The following is a 22,503-nucleotide window of genomic DNA, read 5'->3' as shown; positions in this document are numbered from 1 at the left end:
GTCGGATTCGACTAAATAGCAGAAAACACTCCACTTGCCAGCCATCTAGAAACATCATTGGCATGCAAACGCCCCATTGCAGCCGGCCGGGGGGTTGCTTCCGATCTTTCCGAGCTCGAAGATTCGCTCTTGCGCCGCGCCGATTCCTTTTTGCGCCTTTTATTTTCTCGCGTTGTTCTTTCCACCGTGTGGCTTTAGGAAAGCGGTTGCACTGGTTGCAATTGTAGCTGCTTGCAGCTTTGCCGTCGCGCTGGCAGTCAAATGGTGGGGTTGTTCCGACAGCTCGCACGCTCGCAAACGGGGCTGGGTGGTGGAGGCGCCTGGCATTTAGGTACCACCATTCGCTTCGAGGCGCACGGTTGGCGCACGCCCGTAGTTTAATATAATTTATTAACCAATCAGTAGCACATCAAAATAATAGACCGTTCGGAATAATAATTCATTAGCTATGCACGAATGCAACTCCCATCGCTTCCCGGTGGAAGGCTATTTGGTGGTGATGGTAAGTCAATTGCGCTATTAATGTCGCCCAAGAAGTGCAGTCGACCTTCAGCGAATGGGCGCGAGCAAGGCAAATAGGCGCCTTTGCTACCGGGTGGTCTGAGGTTTTGATCGGAGGTTCGGATCAAGCTCCCGTTTCCCGCTCAACTATATCAATCAAAGTGCAGTCGGAATTGAACACAAAGGGCAGCGATTTGATTGCTCCCAAGGAGAAAGATCAACCACTCAAACTCTCAGATTTAATTGAGATATTCATTGATACGTTCGAAGAAATTAAAATTACAAAGGCCTACCGTTGAGATTCGTTTGCATGATCAGAAAAATAAATAGAGTTACTGCTTAAGACAAAGAAGATAAGAGGATTGGAACTTGGTAATAAACAAAATCCCTTAATCTTTTTATTATTTATTTTGCAACACAACTTAAGTTGTTAGATACCGTTAAAGCTGTGCACTATGCAGCTTACAGCCATAGCTTACGATCAGGTTGCGTTTCAACGAGCCACTTTAGCCTCCAGTAATCGCCCATAAATTGTACCTACGGACGAAGGATTTTCGGAGTGTTTTATTCATTGCATATTAAAATGAGATTAACCCTGGAACCCTCGCACTCGCACGAAAACATGAACTATGGAATAGATGAGCACGAGATATGTTCATCAGCTCAAGCAGTTCAATTCCATGGTTTACGCTAATCTCAGTCAGGATTTTCCCAAATCCTCCCCCGGTGGCCCCTCGCCAAATCCCGTGGCGCATCACTTGACAATTATTTAATAATTTTCCGCGAGCTCACAACGACAACGTCCCATCCCTCCGAGATGGGATACCACCGAAGTCAGGTTCGCAGAAATAGCGGGACAGCGGGGAATCGGTTGGTTTCGGTTCGGAGACCGGGCCCGAGGTTGCTGGCTCCAGTAACGTCAAATAGATGAAGCGTCCCATCGCACGCCATGTGTAAATCAACACCTCATCATCCAAGGGTCTGGAAAGTGCGAAGAAGCGTGCGAAATGTAAACAAAAACCTAATCAAGACGCACACGAAGGCTATCCTTCGGAGCTCTTCTTGTTTTGTCCCAACTTTTTCTGCTTTTCCGACCGAACACATTCCGAGCGGTGACTGAGGTTTGGGTTTGAAGTATCTTTTGTTGCGAACCCGTATCGTCACTCGCTGGAGGAAAAGATAAAACGTACATCGATGCTTTCTAGAAAGCTTCCGCCGCTGCGACTTTGGAGGCAGCGTCACTACTTTCTTGCGGGGATTTGATGGGTAGAAACATGAAAAGATGCCCCAGCGAGCGATGCTTAGCCAGGGAAAGAGAGAGACCCGAATGGCTTCTATCAAAAGGTAGCGAAAAGGGTCGAGGTAACATTTGATACTATCGCGGCGAAACAATCGCCTGAAGATGCGACCTTCTTGGTGGCCATTCGGATAAAGTTTCCATTTGCGATCGGCGACAATATTAGTGAGAAAAGTGCAGTAGCCAAGCGAGAGCGCTTTGAAGAGGAAAGAAAAGGAGATGTAATTATGCCAAATTGAAAGATTATGTTTTGAAAGATGGGGGTTTGAGCATTGGAATTACTAATTGGTTAAGAAAAAGAAACTTAAAATATATGAGACATTATTAAGGTTGGACTAGGTTAGAAAACAAATTATGGTTTCTTATATTCGTACTCCAACCTAATAAATCGTATGCTAATGCGGATTACTGTAGGTCATACAACTGTTAAATCTTTACCCAACAGTTCCCGAGTTCAGCGAGGAAAAATACATCAACAAACTCTATCGTCCTTATGGCAAAAGTTCTATCGACACGTTGCCGCCGCGAAGAAAAGCGTCCGATGCTACCGATCAACCAAAACCAGAAGGTAATCAAAGTTGACCTCCTTCACGGGGGTAAATTGATACAGTAGCACCGGCAGGTTGCACGTCCCCAAGTCCCACCGACCGTTTCACAACCACACGCGGACCGAGACCGCAGCGAATAATCGCCGGCCTTTCCCGGTTGGTCCTCGGTCTCCAGGCTCCTTCCCAGACCGTGATGGTATCTATCGCGTGTTGCGTTGTCTATTCTTCAGCGGTCCATTCTATGCGCACGCATATCGAGCTCAGACCCGGCGAGGCCTGGGGCCCGCTTTATGAAACGTCCAACGACACCTTCGGGCGGGCGGGAGGGAACCCTCGGTAGGTGCCCGCCGTCGCCGCGCGTACGTCAGAACGAATAGAATACCTATCGTGATGTCTTGTCATTTATCACTCACCGACAACCGACACTGGCGACCGGGACCGAGTAGTCCGGTCCGGACGGGAGCCCGAAAGAATGCCAAACCGGCGTCGCCTCGGTCGTCCCAGCGGTCCCTGCAGGCCTCCTTGGAAGGACAGTAGCTGCTGATGGCTTGCGACAGTGATAGGTTGAGGCAGTTCATCGGAAGAAAACGAAACGGGGCCAGGTGCGGGGAGTTAGTTGCCGTTATCCATTCTGACAGGTCGGCGGGATACGGGAGGGTTAGTTTTCGCATCCGCATGTTGGTAGTTGGCGCGTTTTGGCGTCCCTATTCCGGCAGCTGCTTCCAGGATTTGTTCTTGCGCTTGAGCGCCCCAAGATCTGGTCGTCGGGTAGAGAATGATCCTTGGTCGAAACGCTACAACGAACCACAAAAACCAAACGCTGGTGGCGAACATGATCAAACGGCGGCGGCTGAGTGACTCCGAAAGACAGTTCCCTTTTTTGGAACACCTATCGGGACATCCACCTCCATCCACCAGTCCCTTCTAATCCCGGAAATCGGACGCAAGGCAAGCAGGTATGCCGTTCCCAGTGGAGCAGTGTGCAACTGATGTTGGCAGTGTTGCGCTAATCGACGACACGATCAGCATCGCGCACGATGTATGGCACACGCACTCGTCGACCGACGGCAGATGAGCAACGCGCGATAGTAGCAGGTGGTGTTTCTTTAACGGACACGAAGTGATATGTACAGCTTACAGCGCCGGAACAGGACCTGCACCACTTTTGAGGTTATGAGTGACCTTCACGAATTCGGGGCTCTGACATCTGAGAAAGACATGTTGACGGGTCGACCAACGGGAAGAAAGTCACCGATGAGTTGCGGAAAGAGTTCGGGCCAAGTGGTTTGACATAAGCAATTATCATTCGCACCATTAATCACCGCACAACCCTACCCACCGTCCGCGAAACCAATCCCGGGAGGCTGCCAATCAATCAATGGCGATGATGAGGACCTGTGTGGGTCCTGTGGGTAAAGCCCAAACCCGTGGGTTGCATCAAGCTACAACCTGAATGAAGATGTCAAATGTAGGTCTGTTTTTGCTTCATGTTTTTTGCCTCTTTGTTGATACTCCCCGAACGAACGTGCAAACGTTAACAGTCAAAACTCCTTTCACCAGCCGATGCCGGTCGTCTGTTTTGGGGGAACGAAGGGCATGAGTTCGCATGATTATTTGCATATATTGACGTTCGACAGCTCCGCGCTCTGTCCGTGGCGCGAAGCGGACGGTCCCTTTTGCCGATGATTGATGGTGTGCGTTTCGGGGCGTTGCTGGGATAATTAATTCAGCAATCGTCACTTGACCTCGGTGCACGGACGTAATAAAAACCCGCGCGGACTTCATTCACAAACATTTGGGACGGAATAAAGAGCGCCCTTACGAAAGTAAAAAGGCAGCCGGGTTTCATTCATGAGCCAAAGTGTTTAGTAGTTTCTACGAAACCGTTATAGCACGATTCTGACTATAAAAGCGAACGATCGTTTGAAGGCAAGCACAAAACAAAACACCACCTTGTGGCCCTGGGAAGGCAATAATCCAGGGATCCATTACACACGATACTCACGGGACGCCAAATGACTTCCGAGCCATTCCGATCTGCTGCCCCACTGTATTTCTACGTTTTTGCGTAACGAGGCCGAATGTCGTTCGGTACGATAAATCAACGATAATGAGCAATCGCCAGGGATAAAGCGAAATATGCAAACAGCACCTCTTATCGAGCTAATGAGCAGCAGTCCTGGCTGGGGAGATAGACTCCCGGCAGGTTACTAAACCTTTCCGCTCTTTCTCTCTCTCTCCTTCGTGGCCACTCCTGCGGGCAGGTGATCATAAAAGAAACACTGTAACTGCACTTCTGCGTCGAATGGCGCAACAAAACCGAACGACGGCCATCACTAACCGGCCGGTGTATTTGTTTTTATTTGATGCTTCTAATTAAAAGCACAATCTGCAGGCGCAGTCTGGGGGCGAGTACTGGTTTTACAATTGAAGCACCTTGCCGGGCCGGGACTGGAACTGTCGTCCGGTGGACAGTCCATCAGTAAACGGGAAGCCCCATTGTCGGTTTGGCGGCAGACCAGGAGTCCTTGGGACCAGCTGACCATTTAAGCGGACCCCCCTCGATAGGATGGCCAGAAGAAAGCTACACCGGAGCAGCCCGCCGGAGTCCGGTTCCGGCGCTTTGGAATGCCAATCATCATCATCATCATCAACACCACCATCATCGTCGTTGTCGTCGCTGGCGAGCAATGTCCGCGGTGTTGTGCGAGCCTAAGCCGTGTAGACATGTTCGCGAGAAGCTGTCTCAACTTGCAACGCCAACCGGACAGCGTGTAGAGAGGAGGGGGAAGAAATCTCACCACCCGAAGAAGCAGAAGAAGCCGCCACGAACGGCGGAGTGATTAGTAACAATCAGTTTCTCTTTCGTTTTCGGCTGCGAGGGCGCTGGCGAAGCCCTCGGCGGGAAGGCTGGCGACCTGGGGGTCTGTTCGGCACGAAAACGGACAAGTCACACGCAAACCTGTAGCGAACCAGCCGTGGCCACGGACGGTGTTAGGATTTCTCCGGTCCAGTGCGGTCCCCGGGCACGGATTGGATTCGATTTCATTTTGCGTGTCCAGCAATTAAATGTTCAGCCGGCACGATTGCGCATCTGACGTGGGGGGAGGGCAGACCAATGCGAAAGGAAACAAACAAGCTGTCGGGAGCAACTTTTGCAGCAGCAGCAGCAGCAGCAGCGGCGGGAGGGAGGCGGGGAAACTGTTCTCCGAAGTCGAGTCCATTTTTCCCAAAGGGCTAATGCGGCCGGAGATGGTGCAGAATCCGGGTGCTAAAAATGGAACCATCGATCGACGAGTCATTTGTGTCAGTCCCGATCGACTTGTCTTGACGAGTTGGATTAATGGAAACTGTGGTAAGTTATATTATTTTCCCCACTGATCATACCCATAATTGGTTCAGTTTTACAATTTCATAATGAAGTGAACACTTTTAATGAGATTCTGCGGACTTTGAAGTGATTTGTCACATCTTTCATCATTTCACATAAGCCAATGTGGAGCGTAAAGCAATCAACTGGAACTGTAAATGAAAAGTGTGTACATTAATTGACTACAACCTAAACGTTTTCCTCGTACAGTCACCGATCATGTGGAAACTACTTTCTAGGGACAATTCTGTTTGCTTGTTACACCTCCATCCTCATTAAACAAATGGTGCTATCGTAGGAAACAAATCGATATAAGCAATTACAACCTGCTCGGCATCCATCATCTGCTTCCAAGCATGGTAAACAAGTAAATGAGATTTTTCACACGTTTGTCACGTCGTGGCCGGAAGGGGGAAGGGGAGGCAATGTAAATGGGATCCTGAACGGGAGCAAGAAGGAAAAACAAAAAAACGAACCACATGCTGCTCCAGATGTATAATGGAGGTGTTTATGGGTTTGATTTTACCCCCGCTTCGATTGGTTTCATTTTTGCACGCATCCCTCGCCCGATTGGCGCTCGAATCGGTGCAGAACACCGGCCATTAGGGACCGCGGCCTATTAGGTACAGCTATTTGTTATTGGACGCGTCGGGTTCGCCAAACGTTTGCGCCTCCACGCAAACTTTTTTCCTCCTTCGTCGGGTGCGATTCCCTTTCGTCTAAGAGATGGGGCCAATCGTGGCAGTGTGCGTCAGCAGCCTCCACCACTAATTGCTATCATTCGATCGATCCCGTTGTCCCGTTTGCATATGTTTGCAGGGCGCGGGCGTAACCGATACCGCCAAGCGCGTTGTTGGTTCTGATGTAAGTATCACTTTGGCGCAGCTCGATTTAATCGAACGCATCTCATTGCGTTAAACGAAGGCCGTCGGGGTGAGGGGGGAGAGAGGGATGGAAAATCTTTGCCCATCGAACGCTGACCCGGTGGTTCGACGGTGGTTTTCAGTTGGTGCCCGTTTCGGGTTTTACCATAATTTTCCCCCCAAAACCGTTTCGGGCGTAAACGATCGGTTTCAGGGATAATTTGCGTGCCGGCTTCGGATAATGCGCTCGGGCTGAAGGAAGTGGGTGAACTTGTGTGGTTTCGCGTGGTGGCATGTGTTCTCGTTTTTTTGGTTTTGCCATAGCCATGGCATCATTTTTTTCGCTCCCTCACGGAATGCGTTTGCGGTTTCCTTTCCGGTCTCGCCCGGTACCCGAATCCGGCGTCCGAAGTGGCGATCGATTACGTCCGACGCAGACAAACGGTACAAGCGCTCCAGAATGCACCGGTTAGGCGCATTCCTAGCGCAGACCCCCGGCCTGCAGCGCACCGGATGTAGTGCGCAGGGAATCTTATTAGCCTCACGTGAGCGAAGCCGACCGACTGACTGACTGACTTCCCATTTTGAGCGATGTTTTTTTCTAGGTTAGTTGCATAACTGTTGTGGGTGCCTTGCGTTGCGGACAAACGGCAAATCGCGTTCGCGGTAAATGACCGACAACCGACAGCCCATAAACTTTGCCGCACGCGCAAATGAACTGTTTACGGGTGTGGCAGTTCCTTGGAGGCCTAGGTTTCCAGAAGGAATGGGAAAACTGGTTGGTTTTGAGCGAGCCGCCATTCCCGCAGGCGTATTTGAGTGGTCTGGATCATAAAAGCTTCAACGCTTGCAGCTGCACTCTGCGTTCGCTCCAGCTATGCACATTGCATGTGTATATTCTTTTAGGAATAAAATAATCTTACGCTATTTAAGTAATTAATTCTGTTTGTTCAAATCACGAAATTAGTCAAATGAATATTTAATAAATAATTTACAATAAATTTATTATTATCAAACAAAAATTTTACCAGAAAAAGAGATTTTACTGTTACTTTCTCAGAGCATCAAACAGAAACCTAGTAAGAATCCCCATTTTTGGAAATAAATATAGAGAAAAAGTTTAACGAATGTTGAATGAACATGAATGATTTCATTGAAAGGACAAACACATGTTGCCATATCTATGCTCGAACCCACCAAGAGCTTGGGAACGACGTCCACTACCGGATCTATTAGTGCCACATTATGGACCATTACGGATGCCGTGCTCTGTTATCAATGTTGCGAGTATCAACTAACTCCTCGCAATCTGTTATTAGAAGGCATGCTTCCTTCATTGATCTCGACCGTTAGATCATTTGACCTTGCGGGCTGTTTTGCAGTCGTATAGCCATGTTTGCAGTAATTAGCCACCAGGTACAGATTGATTGAAAAATTTGAACGACCGTTGAAGATGCCATTGGCAGAGTTAGTTGCATCCTGCTATAATACGGTGCCACGAGAAAAAATCCTTCTGCAAAACTACGACGCGAGCATAATTGAAATCGTTTCCCTCCGTTGCGGAGTAGCATCGACTGATGAAAACTCCGTCCGTCCCGTTAGGGCCTACGAAAGGGGAGGAGGGAAAGGGTGCAATTATTACGCGTTGATCGATTTCATTTTCACCGAAGCGCAGTAAATCCTTTGTACGGTGGGTGCGTTGTTGTGCTCCTCACGCAGACATGCAGTGAAAGTAGTATTACATCAAAATTGCCCACACCGAGAACGAAACACGTTACCATCAAAACTTAAGCGACGCTCATCGATGATTAGATAAGGCAACCTGAAAACAACGTCACGCGTAAACGCGTCTAATTAACGCAAGCACCAGGCGTGAACCAGACCCAACTTCAGAGCTGACTAACGGTGCTGACCAACGTCTCGCTGCATCTTATCGTGTGCAGCATCTCAGCATCTAAGGTCTCCTGCGGTAGTTGAACAGCTTCAACGTTTCGTCGCTCCCTCGGACCTGGAAGCGTACTAAGCGACACCGAAACGATCGTTATCAGCGACCCTAGGATAGGACAAGGCCTGCCAAGCCACCGTTGTGGCCGCTTCTGTGCCTCGGAGGGGGGCCCGATTGACTCGACTTGTTTAACGGCAGCAAAGACAGCTCGGTCGAAGCAGTTGGGGCAGCCGAACCATAGGTGGGCAGTGTTTGGACATCTCGCTCAAGCAGCAAAAGCGACGAACCACAGATCATTTTCCCCATTTTCCTTCCCGCAAAGGTTCGACACGCCCGCGAGCATGACCAATGTGTAGGAAGGTCACTGGCAACGACACCTTAGCGCAACCCGGTGAGTCAATCGATTTTCACCCGAATCTGATCACCTCCCGGGTTAACCCGTTCCGCTAGCAAAACCTAACGGGTTCCAACCCGGCCCGGGACGTCGTTTGTCGCTCGGTTCGCATGTTCATTACGTCCATTCACACCGAGGAGGAACGCTTACGCAACAATCATACGATTGAGCAATAGCTCATCAATCATCGGCTGCCGATCGGAAGGGAAAACGGGCCTGCCCAGCGAGGGGTCAGTCGCTGACGGGGGGGGGGGGGGGGGGGGGGGGGGGGGGGGCCGAACACGCATGAAGGTCGGAGAAATTCCCATTCCTAGCGGCAGCAAATGGTTCGATTATGATAATATATCTAATTGATTGGCGCGCTCATTTGAATATTACGATGCCCGGTCCGGGAAAACCGGGCCCGGTCGTCGGCAGCTGTTTAGCGGCCCGGAGAGCCGATCGATACGATACCATCTACAGCTACCACCACTACCAGCTGGCGCGGATAAGTGGATCAGTTTGCGACAGGCGTGAAGCCATGATCACCACCTTCCGGCGATCCGTTCCGTCGATCAGAGTCGTGTAAACAAAACATGCATAGGAACTGCTTGGGCTGGCGGACTATTTTACCGCCGATGGCGATAACAAATCGAATCACAACGGCACTTCAGACACAGTAATGGTGTTTTCAAAAAATCGGCAGGAGATCATTTGTTTGAATTGGGAAAATACAGCAATAAACATTTAATGTTAAGGAGTAAGAATTATGAGAGCATTTGCTAAAAATTCAAATACTATTGAAAATGTAAGCATTGGAACTAAAATTAGGTTCACAAATTACAATTCAACAGATCTCACAAATATAAAATTACACGAGCATATAGACAAAGTACAAATAAAAAATATGCATACAACTATCCCTTCACAAACGTATGCATATCAATGTTCGGTATCGCATCCGGCGAGTTCACTTTAATTTCCATCGTTTGAGATAGTGTCCGCTCTGATTTATGCGCACGCAACCTTAGCGAGTCTTTTTCCCCCTCTGCTTAATCTACCCGAACTGGTTTTGTGTCGGGCATAAACACACTTTAATTAATTGCGGGAAAATTAGCTTCCTCCGTGCGCCTAGAGCGGACGGTGCGCATAATGCGGTCGCGCTGAAGATAAGTGTAAATGATGAGTAAATGTTTCTGGTTTTTATTTTTCAATTTATTTGGCCCATCGTCGTCGTCTTCGTTCCTTTTGCTCGACGACAGACGAAAGCTGCCGCACGTTAGTCTCGGTTTCCCGAGCATATCGGATGGTCACCAACCACGGCCTCTGGTTAATGCTTCACCACGGTTCCGGGTGGTCCCCCACCCCCCTGTCGGGAGGGTGGGAAAAGCATCCGACAAGCCCTTTTTGTGGTGGTCCATCCCCGATTTCAACACTTGTCAAGGGAAACATTCGGCTACCGGGTTTTGGTGCCGCCGGGAAGAAAGCGATGAGTGGAAAATGTCACGAATTTCTTACGACGATGATGGGTCGCACGATTCGACGGTGACCAGGCGGAGACTTTTTTCGTTGCGAAGTGGTGAAAGGCAAGTGGCCATCAAAATACCACAAAACCACAAGCACCGCAAGCATTGCAATGTCTCGAAAGAAATATCTCTACTGTAACAATTCTTAAACGGTTGTCATAAAATATACCACAATTTGTTGGCGATGAAGCAAATTGTAAGCAGCAAGAAACCAAGTTCCAACAACGATATGCAAAACCGGTCGGTCAATGAACATATTTATGATTCCAAACAGTCTATCATTTGATCAAGATGTTATCGTGATCTCAATTGCATCCTTTATTCGGTGCAATATTGTTTTCTCTTATCCGATCCTTGGCATCGCAAAAGGGAGCGGTTCGTTTGTCAGAAGGTTTGTTCATTCATTTTGACAACAATGCCCTGACGGATGTTGTGCAGCAAAAGAGTATATTTTTCTAGATATATCCATTTTACATCCGCCAAAGCCTCTTCAAGGTGCCACGTGACAGAATCAGATATTCCAATCAAAGCGGCTTTCGATGCCTATTTTGTTTGCATCTCAGAAAATAAAATCGAATAACAGTTTAATGCCACGAATCCTTGCTTCAGGCAACGGCACTCGACAAACGTTTGCGTAATCGTTATAATTACGACGGTGAACCCTCTCCTGGGGCACATACCCGCCGTGCTGCAGAATTCTCACCTGTAGCGAACGACAGATCCGGTTTTTGCGCTTGCCATTAGCTGTCGAGTATGCTGAAACCGATACCAGCAAAACCGTCACCATAAATCGGCAATAGTGATGTCGATGTGACAAGGAAGGGTTTCCATGTCCATCTCCTTCGTTCCCCTCTCCATTGGAGTTTTCCTTGGGCTCAACGAGGCAAGAAAATCTATTCGACGGCATCCTTTAAACCCAAGGCTCGTAGGTTCTACCCAGTGTGTGTATGTTTTTTTTCTCCTATGATAACAACTTATTTGCTTTCTTTAACGAAGATACTTGTTTACGTTTCATGCCCGTTTCAGTCGGCATTCCTGCTAGCAAATCCGATTCTCAAGAATTATTGCACTCGTTGTGCCCTTCAGGCTGGAAGTGTGTTCTCCAATTGCCGGTGGATAATCCATAAATTTAAATAACACTCTCGTTATCAATCAACCTCTTTTCCCCCCGGTTTCCAACACTCTTTTCATTCAGGTTATTGAGCTGAGCACCTTCACCATCTCCTGGAATGTGCAAGCATCGGACATACTTCCTTTATCCTTGTAGCGTATTCCGTCTACTAAACGCACGCTAGCAACGATATAGCTCCCTAAAACCATTCATCACCGGGTCGAGAATGCCATCGTCGCTATGGAGCGTCTCGACCCATGTTGTCCGAGTCATAGCCGTCACCAGCTTCAAACCGCAGCGAGGTCTGATTTATTGCACACCGTTGGCAGTTCGTTATTAGTTTTAATCGGCGAACGTTTTGTTTCTCACCCCCTCGCTCGTGTTTGCTATTGCCAATTGCGTTGAGCGAAGAAATTTCATTAAAAACCATTCAATTAGGAACGCGCCGTAAGCATGGTGCTACAGAAAAATGGCTGAAGGCGTTGTAAACAGTACGATATTACTCAAAACTGTCCATTTTTTGACCATTCATCAAGAGCCGGGAAAGCGTGGACCTGCGTTGCGTAGTTTTATTGTAACGAGACCGTGGCTAAAGCTAACGACACTGAGTAAACCCATAAATCTTTATGTCATTTGAAGCCCCGGTAGGTTCGCTGAACACTCTAGAGACACGCTGAACACGCGTAGAGAAATACCTTTGGTCTGTTCGTTTGGTTTGGATTAGTATTTGTTCTACGTTCTTAAGCCATTCCAAGCATCTGGTAATCCGTGAAGATAGCTGAGGAAATGGATGTACGTATTGTACAGTTACGTGCGGATTCCGTTGTGTTCTAGACGCATCAAGTTTCCGATTGCAAAAGCCAATGAAACGGTTCCAGGTGAAGTCCAGAACGTCAGACTCTATTAGCACACAGCAAAATGATGCTTGTTAACTGCACGCGGCACTATGGAAAATAAGCAACATTAGCAATGGATCTAATGGATCTAATCCAGTTCTTCTTTCTCAACAGAGAACAGTTTAACGCTTTCCATTTGACTCAATAATATAAAGATTACAGAATGTCTGTTCGTGTCAGTAATTAAATTTCTTATTAAAATTACTTTATCAAACAACCGTTACACATTTTATTTTTACTATCTCGGTTTACCACACGATTAATTACAATGGCGTCCACTAATGTGTGTCTATCCGGCGTCCGCTACAAAGAATAGGAAAGAAGTGTTTGGACCGCGGTAATTGCTTAACGCAAAATATACTCAATGAATATGGTACGGTTTATGTCTTCCTGCCACAAAGATATCATAGGGTAGACGCGTACATATGACACACATGAGGGACGACCACAGTTCCCGGAAATCTAAACTAGGTGCGATGCGTACGGGAAGATGAGCCGCACCATCCGATTCGGTAAGAGAGCACTATGTTTTCTCACGCCACGAAGAAGCCCCATATGTTGACCGCAACCATAAGCACGGCCCTAACGATAGGGGACACATTGTTGCAAGTATGGGTCCGGTGGGACTTCATTCGCACAAATTACGGGATTCAGCCACTCGTATTTCGATAGGACCTACACCGCACGGCACTTAAGCAACGAAGAAAGCAGAAAACAACCCTCACTGCCCGTGGACGACAGTTTGTGTGCGGTTTTTTTTTTTTTGGTGACGGGAGGTTACGTGAGGCTGCACAACGCCTCCCTACGTAAATGCAGGGCTCGCTTGATAAGTGATCATTAATCAGGCGCTTTTAGGCTGAAGTTCCTCGTCATAACGCGGTGGCACAGATTCGCACCGCGGGGTACGGTTTCTTTATCCGGTCCCGTTTCCCGCGCCCGGACGCAGATAGATTTCTGACTGGTCATTGACAGTCTCGTTGGAACGGTTGTAATGTTGTAATTAATGAAGTCCACCCAATACCGAAGTGCTTACCGGCGCAGTCGCGCTGCGGTCGTTTGCGCTGGTTGCACCGAACCGGTCGCGGAAAATTAGTGCAGTTTCTGCGGTGTGTTGCTGGCGACCCTACCACGGTCCGGCGCCATCAACTTGTGGACGAACGGGAATCCGGGCAACAATGTTGCAGAGATGCTTCGGCGAGTCGTCATGGAGCACAGTCCTCAGAAGTACTTAGAATGCATTGCTTTTCAATCAATACATTTTTTCCCAAGTCTACTTTTTATTTGCTCTTTTCTTGCTTTTCCATTGTTTGTATTTCTTTTGTAATAAAAATCTATAAGAAATTTAATTTCAACCAAAATTTAATCACCAACATTGCCAAGGTTCCTCGCTTTACCACGCATTGAAATCTTTTGAATCATAAGGAAATCATGGCAGCAAATTTGTGCTCTTTCGTTCGCAACTTTTCCTTATCGAGCTCTAGTTCAACGATTCGCTCGATTTGTAACAGATATCGACAATAAGTTCTTCTATTACAGCACGTAATCTAGTTTTTTACTTCAACTTTCTTCCATATTATGCTCTACGTAATGTGATGTTTTTTTGTGTTTTCAATCGCAGTCTATCCATTTTTTCGACGAAAAGCAAGCCACAAAGACTTCTTACAGCACACAGAAATGAAGCGATGTGATGAGTGTGTTAAGCAGAACCTCTCGCATCACGAGATTCCACTGGAAGGTGATAATTAGGGACCGCGCATGCAAGACAGGAAGGCTTAAGGCAGCAGACGGAAAGGGTCCATTGCAGCACGACGGACACTGTCGAGTAATATCAGGTGTTAGAAAAGGCTCGATTGTGTTCTAACCAACACAACCTTGACCTTCGGTACGGCACGACCGGCCGTGAGCTGCCGCTCGGTGCGGCAAAAAACTGATTGATAGCCTTGGGATATTTGGTTCCCTTTCGCTTCGGACCGAAGAAAGCAATCCATGAAATGGATAGGTTTTCTTCTGTTTTTGCTTTCCTTATCGTCGTACACAAGACGTCCCCTCCCTCCCACTTCCGTTTCTCCAAGACGCAAAGCTTGCCGAGCCAGTTGTTGAAAGAGAAATTGAGCAATGAACATGAATGAATTCGAAATAATACCCCATGTTTAGGAGGACTCTCGCAATGATCCTACCGCCGGCGGAGGCCGGGGGAATTAATTCGATAGCAGCGGGTCGGAAGGGCCCGACATGATCGTTTCGAGTGAAGTGTTTAATTGGACATTTGAACGTTCAACCCCGCCGCGAGTGAACGGAGAATATTGTAATGCCGCGGCACCGAGGGCTCGACCACGAAGAAAGTGATGGAACAAATTGACGCGTATTAACACAAAAGGCTCATTGGTTGGACGGTACAGGTGTACTTACATTTTCAACGTACTCCGAGCGGTTTGGTACTTAAATGATTTTATTTTATTACTTATAGCATTGGGTAATTGTTTTTTGCCGTTGATGGGAGAGAAACTAACATTAATGTGGAGGAAAAATGGTGCCCTCGGTGCAAAAATTGAAAGTTCCCATTTATGTAAGTGTTTTCATGGGTTGGGAAGCTTTTTATTTATTGCCGCCTTTTGCCAATCATTAAGCATCCGATTTAAGCTTTGTAAAAGTTTTCCAACATAACACTGTCAAATGACACGCGAAATGTTATGTTGTTTTGAGCCTTATCTTATCACTATGTCGAATAACTATTAAAAACATTATTCGCAAGATTGAAAGGCAAACCATGACCAAACATAAACCCATTGATGGATGACACCTGCAAGCGCCACTTATGCTGCACGGTAGCCACGTACCTCTCAACATCAAGTCGCGATAGCACGCAAAATTATTGCCGCTTCTACAAACATGGCAAAAGCCGCGGCGTTCGCATCGCCGTTTCATCGTGCCCGTTTATCACCCTGGTGCCTTTCGCAAGGTGCATGATATCTCAATTATTCCCTTCGGCGTTGGACAGGCAGGAAAAATCGATCCAACGGCAGCGAAAGCGCGCTACAAGTTGGGCAGAGTTGTGGGTTGTGCGTGCGAACTTGGGATAATTTTACAAGCTCGCAAACCGCGTTGCAACCCACTCGACAGTTTCCACCGAAGATTTACGCATCACCGGCGTGGCACCGGTGAAATAATAGTGGTGTAAAATAAAAAAACACTCACACGCCAGCGCTAGGGATGAAAAGCACAGCAGCAGCTGCATTTCGATTCATTTATCAGCGCCATCGATGTTAATCGCGAGCCGGAGGGGCGCCAGTGCATTCGAACGATGCGCTTCCGTTTCACGCGTTCTGGCGTGCGAGAAACAAACCGAACGATACTGGAGGGGTGAGGATCAAGGTGGACGATTAATAATAATTATTTGCAATTTATTGCGGGCACGGTTACATGATACCTCCGGCCATCAGATTAGCGTTGCGCCCTTCCGGCTGTATGTGGGCCATTCTTGGAAGAATGTCAATAGGTCTTAACCAATTTTCATTGGACTAGAAAGCGAAGAGTTTAGAATTGGAATATTAATACAAATGAATACATGATAAAGTGGTCGTGTTTCAATCCTACTCAAACTGCAACACACACTTCGACGGCCACATCCCTCGTACAATTAATCCACACATTCCAAACGGGTGCGGGATGTTGTAAAACAGTTTATCATGATGCAGTAGCATCGAGCAACGAGTAGAAACAAACCGCCCCGCGGGCAGGGCGAGCATAAAATTGAATTAATAAAAATACTCGGCCCGACGATCGCACACACATGCTCCCATTACGATTGCAATTTATAATGCCTTCCCGGCAAGCGGTTGAACGTGGGTTCGGAACATCCCAGTTGCCACCGACACCGGCTCGGAAACCGGCCACATCGTGTAACCAAGCTCCAGTCTACCTAAAGATCAATAAATAAATACACCCAATGATGATGATGACGATGATGATGATAGTGCTGCTATTCGAGTGGCCGCATCTAAGCAGCGAACTGTCGGATGAAAGAGTGAGTACGCATCCTGCCCCGCTTCGGAATGCAACCGAAGCGATTATGTGGCCAAAAGGGTGGACATGGGAATAAATGCTGCCCACAAATGGCGGCCGGCCCGCTGGGATGCGATACTATGTCCGAACGTGCAGGCACGAACAAAGTGAAAACATACTGCTGTACTATGGCCCGAAAGGAAAACAGAACTCAATTGCAAGTGTTTTATGTTTCTCGCTCACTCTTCCTTGGAAAGGCGATCGCAGTGGAAGGTAATTCCCAGGGCTTCAAGTACGACTCGACCGTTCGGATTTCCTCCGCCAAATGCGAAGATGAGTGGGAAATTCGACCCGAACTAGCGACCGCGGGCGCAGACCACGTGGGAATGTAAGGGTGGACACACCGCTGCAAGCCATCCCGCAGGCGATCTTGCACATTTCGCTTTAAATGAGCAACCGACCGATGTTCATGTCGCTCAAACAAGTTAATTTAATTATATCCATAGCGAAGACTGACTACCGGATGGGGTTTTTTTAAAAATAAAGTCCGGAAAGAAACCAGTCCAGAAGCCAGGAATTAGTGATAAGTTTTCATAATGAGGGTACTTATTTTAATGTTTCCTTCACACACTGCTTCACAACAAGGTTTGGATAGATGCATGAATGAATTATTTATGTGAAAGCCGTTCACCAAAAAATGTCTTCCAATTTTTTCTCTCATAAAAAGCTCTTTTATAATGTACTTCAGTGTGTTTGTGGAAGCAGTAGTACGTTGAACCTCAACTGTTGCCTTCACCAACCAGATTCCCTCGATAACACCAAGTTGCGACTCAATCAGGATCCTGTCGCCACCGTGTGATGATCCGTTCCTCCCGAAAGAAATCGACCATCAGTTTTATGAACTTGCAGCGCGCTTGGAAGAAACCCAATCGCACCTGATCATCGGCCGAACATCGATCATCGATCGCCGAACTGTCACTGTCATCACGCACCGGGTCGCTTCTTCCCTCCGAGCACCGTCATATCGATCATACGGCGAGCAGGGAAAACACCGGTGCACCTATTCGTAGAGGTGGAGGGAAAAACAAAGCTACAACCATGACATTGCCGTACATTGGTTGTATGCCCACTTTTTCCAACCAGCTGGCCGCGCGATTGCGATCGCTCCCGATCGATCATGAGTGGAATGATAATTTATTTGTTAAGCGAAATGACCAGCGTGGCCAGGAAGAAAACCCGGAGGAAAAGGCAAGCGGTTCACGTATCACCGATAAGGATTGATTTGTAATTTTATCGATCTCGGCCCTAGAGGACGGGTCGGGCTCGGATGGCCACGTTTGGTTTGCGTCGACACCGAACGCACCCAATGGAATGTGGACACCGGACAGTGGGAATGTTGCATCTTCCCAGCCACGCTCGGGAGGGGCTTTGCGGGCCAGCCACGTACGCGGCCGATGTCGAAAAGATAATGTCATCGACGATTGACACGTGTTCTACTATTTCTGTTTTTACCCCCAACTCCAACTTAAGCGCTGTCCAATTATCATATTATTTTTGATCGACTGATGTGGGATGGTCTCTGCGTCGATGGTTTGTTTATTACATTTACTGAACGCACGTTCAACATGTCCGTTTACCGTTACCCTGTGTTGGAATTATATAAGCAAACTGTTTCCAATTAGGTGTTTTTGTTGGGTTTTTACATTTTCCGGACGTTCAATGCAAGCATTTTTTCTTACTTTCACAAAGTGCATCTCAACTTTACTTCTCCGATCCGATAGCGTTTCAAATTTCACACCCCGTCTCTAAACGAAAGTGAAAACAGAGCAGTGTAGTTCCGTCCCATTTCCCACTTTCCGCACCGTCCTCATGGTCAGAACTTCCCCAATGAGATGTTAACACCAACCCGCGAGATAAGTTTCATCCCACATCCGTAGGCCATTCGATTTCGTAAAAAATGCGCTTCCGCTCCCGCGAGAGGACGAGCCCTCAAAAGTCACTCCTTTCCCTTCGGTGCCATTAACATAAAACGATCCGCTTTCTCCGTGTCCTGCTAATAGATGACAATTCGCCCAAACCCCTTTCGGCCAGCGAAATAGCATGCCCTGCGCAAACTGGCGCTTTTAACACTTTCATTGTTGCGCCCTTTATGCTGCGTTATGATTTTATTCTTTCGCTCCATTGCGTGCACCACCACCACCACGAACAGACCCCGTTCCATTGTGGGCTTTCTCTTTCGAGCCCTCTCGTGTTGGCGAACACTGTTAGATTTGTTGTTCCTGGTGGCGTACAGGATGGGCTTCGGTCTAGGCTTCACCGTTTCCAACTCGACGGCCAGGTTTCGTTTCTTCCGGATCTTCTATAGATCGAACTCAGATTAAAAGTCACTTTCCATTTCGTCAATCACCCGAAGTGTACGTGCCTCGCCGGGGTTCCTGAAAGGTGGGAGGCGAACCATCGGCCCTCTCTCAACACTTCGACGATGCTGGTATACGATTTTTTCGCCGGCCAGAAATGACCCATAATTGAATAATAAAATATTGTGAAACATTAATGGCACGGTCGTTGAGCCTTCCAGTGAGCGATCAGCCCCTGGAAGATGCAACGGTGGACTGGAATGGGGTTTGAAATATCACGGCACATCGGTCTATCATCAGGGACCGGGAACTTTTACCTTCGACCATAAGGAACTCACGAGGAGGAGTACTAAAATGTTGATCCGACCTCTTCGATGTCGAAGAATGGGCTTGGATCGATTGAACGGAGGCCATTTTGTTCGTAAACAATTGAATGTCGCTCTGAACAATTTAACCTCTTATGACCTTCTCGTTTCCCTACATTATTTTTTTACGTTTGAAATAAGTTTTAATTCAATTTATGGTAAAATATAAGTTGCAATTTATTTCAAAAATAACATTTGACATATGCTTCGGAAAAACTAGTACAGTTTGAAGTCACACGTTATGTTCGCAATGATTATTTTTACACCGGATTCCAAGAGAGCAATATTAAATAAACGATTTGTAAAGCATGCTCTAAGATGACCTAACTGAGATAAATCTGTCAACGAGTCGAACCAATTGAAACCATAAGCAAAAATTTGGGACGGTGGTAAACAATCCAATTTGGAATTAGCAAAGATTCAATAAAATTAGATGCCGCTGCGATTCGCTCCCGAAAAAAAAAACACACACTCAATGCCTCATTGTTTTGTTTCCATTAATTGATTATAGGCCGGAGCATAATCACGCACTGGCGCACGAAAAACTGCCTCACCGACACCACAACAAAACAAAGTGTGCGATAGCAAATTTTGATAGCTTTCGTTGCAAACCCAGGAGGGAGAAAAAAACGGGCCACATTACCCCTAAATATGGTCCAGTTTTCCGGCACGGTCTGTTAATCCGACCAGGGGCGGCCGCCCGGCATTTTCACTCCCGTACCAAAAACCAGCTCACAAAACTGTTCATATTTGTCCCAGTTGGGCATGTTGGGTACATCGTTTTCCTTTTCTTCTTCTTCGCCTAGCCGGGCCTCTCGGGCAGTCCTTCCCCGCCGCCATCCTAGCCCTTGGAAACGCATAATTTTGGTTTCCCCCCTCCTCCAAAAAGAGAGCTAATTGAATATCGCAATCCGCTTGCCACACACTCTCTCCCGGCCAGCGCCGAAACAATTCCCTTCCCAAACAAACAATCACCGAAGCACCCTAATCAGCGATCGGCGCCGCAAACCGATCATCACGCCAAACACTGCGCACGATTCGCGGTGATGTTTACCTTTCCGCCTTCCCGCATTCCCCCCCTCGGTGGACGACTCCAAGAGCACTCTTTATGGGCCACTCGAGATCGATCGGAGGCTCGCGGAAAAAAAGAGCTGGCAAAGCATTAATTCCGGTGCGTTACATTCGCGTCACCGTGGCCGCCGGAAACATGCCATCTGGTCACACACATTTCGCACGGCCAAACCACACGCGAAAGACACGCAAAATTGGCAGTTCCTGACCGGGTGCGGAATCACACACACGCACGGTGGCCAGCTGGCCGGCTTTTGCTGACACGACGTTCCGGTTGGATTTGGAATACTTGCCGGTCGTGTTTGGCCCGTGATCATTTTGGTGGAGGATTGCGGCCCGAGTTCGTGCCTCTTAACCCTCTACCAGGAATGGAAAGCGGTTATCAGACATGTTTGGCAAAAGGGGAAGATCGAAGAAGAAAACTGATTCACTCACCATCAATTGACCACCTAATCCGCTATCTATTATCCCTCCTTAGCTGGAGGAGGTTTAAGACAAAAATCCTACCACCGAGTGAAGGTTATGTTGACATTTTCCGACAACGAGAAACGCAGCGAAAGCATCCTGATCACCGGAAGATGACCCCGACCAAGGTTTCACGTGCCGATATCGATTGATACCGGGGCTGGCCGGGGGCGAAGAATGTAGGTCATCGGCAACGGAGCACGCACACACACACACACGCTTCATGTCGCTTCTCGCACCATTTGACGTTTGACGTACTGGCCGAAAATCCGCCACACCCGGCCAAAAATCAGGAACTGGCATTTGCCAGCAGGCGGGAAAGTTGAACCCATTTTGGGTGGCATTACCGAGGGATTGGGATCGGGAGAGGGGGTCCGAAGTGATGAAGAGAAACAGAGACAGTTTGCATCGGCACGGCATCGGAAGGGGAGTGGAATCGGGGCGGCCACAAAAAGCCAAGCTTCTTCGTACATTTCTGTTTTGCTTTCCATAACACCGTCCATCATCGCAGTTCGCGATCGAAGGTGATGGACGGCATGCAATCGCGCCTTTGCCGGTGGAAACGGCATGGCGGCGAAGGGATGGACTGTTTCTCCTCCCTCCGAGGCGTGCTGGATGGATTTTGTGCGAATTTTGGACCTCCAGGCGACCAAAAACACACCCGGCCCGTCGTCGATCTCGGTCGAACATCGAAAATCCGCTCGATTTCTCTTTCAACGCGAACGGCGATGATTGCGGATTAAGTTTCTAGACTTTTTCCGCGACGATCGGACCGGACCACTATGCATTCGGAGAGGTCAAAGTCCTGCCAAAAGGTTAGCTGACCGGTATCAGATGTTTTAAAACATCTGGAAGCTCAAACAAAATCAAACGTAAATTGCTCCAAGCCAAACAAAGTGTGCAGCAAGGTAAATATTATTATTAATACCATCGGTGCTGAGATAAATAGCTGCACGATTTACATTCAAAAGCATAATTGATCTATTTTAGCTCAGTTGAATCCTACAACCAATTTACAGCTCTATTTGATTTTCTTGAAAATCTATTAAACATCTTCTTAAAACAAGCCAACAGAGTAATATTTATTCACTAGGGTATTATTTTGTAACTCAATATTTAAACAAGTTTTTCCCAAAGCACCTTTAACAATCCATCATCCCACAAAGCATACCTGGATACTGTGAAGTGTGCAATCCATCGAAACTCTACGATCCTAATGTGTCTCGCGGTCGTTGTTTCCTTTACGCCGATGTTTATCTTTCACCGACACTCACTCTCGATCGATGATCACCACGAAGAAAGAAGCTGCACTATCGGGAAAAACCAGCACCGGACGCATCTGGTGGAAGCGGCTGTGGAAAGGAGAACGAAAGCGAACGATAATTTAAAACACGTGAGAACACATCCGATTCGGTTTGTTTTTGACATTCCATCGGAAAACGAAACCGAGCACGGGAAGCGAGCGCGTGTACGCTCGTTTGGAGCACAAGGTTTTGGGTGCAGCATAAGCTTCAATGTTTGAAAATAAACTCAACAGGATCGGCTGCGTACGCCGGGGGGCTTTCGGGGTTGCACAGGTTAATGCATGTCTACGTTTGCACCGGGCGGCCGTCTGAATAGAGCAAGCGTGCCTAAGTGTTAAATCGTGCAGATCTTTTGGAAGGGCGTGTAGGTCCCCGACCGCCCTGCAGGTGCTGATAAATGATGATAAACGCTGACAAGGAATATGGCGTTGTTTTGGACATCGCGAGCGAGTTGTGAAAGTGGTTGCTTGAGTAGAAGTAAAAGCGAACGATGAAATTCGAACAAAGTT

The 22,503-nt window shown here is 47.7% G+C and overlaps 1 protein-coding gene across 1 annotated transcript in view; it reads right to left on the bottom strand.

Annotated features, from left to right (window-relative positions):
* LOC131288777 (serine proteinase stubble) overlaps positions 1-22,006 on the bottom strand; it is a 55,669-nt gene extending 33,663 nt beyond the window's left edge. The window contains exon 1 of the mRNA XM_058317953.1: positions 21,862-22,006. The gene's annotated coding sequence lies outside the window, so the exon portion shown is untranslated. The remainder of the gene's footprint in view (positions 1-21,861) is intronic.
* Positions 22,007-22,503: the final 497 nt, after the last annotated feature.

The sequence above is a fragment of the Anopheles ziemanni genome, chromosome 3, assembly GCF_943734765.1.
Source record: "Anopheles ziemanni chromosome 3, idAnoZiCoDA_A2_x.2, whole genome shotgun sequence".
NCBI lineage: Eukaryota > Metazoa > Arthropoda > Insecta > Diptera > Culicidae > Anopheles > Anopheles ziemanni.
Note: the sequence above shows the minus strand (reverse complement) of the source record. Positions and strands in the feature narration are given on the sequence as shown.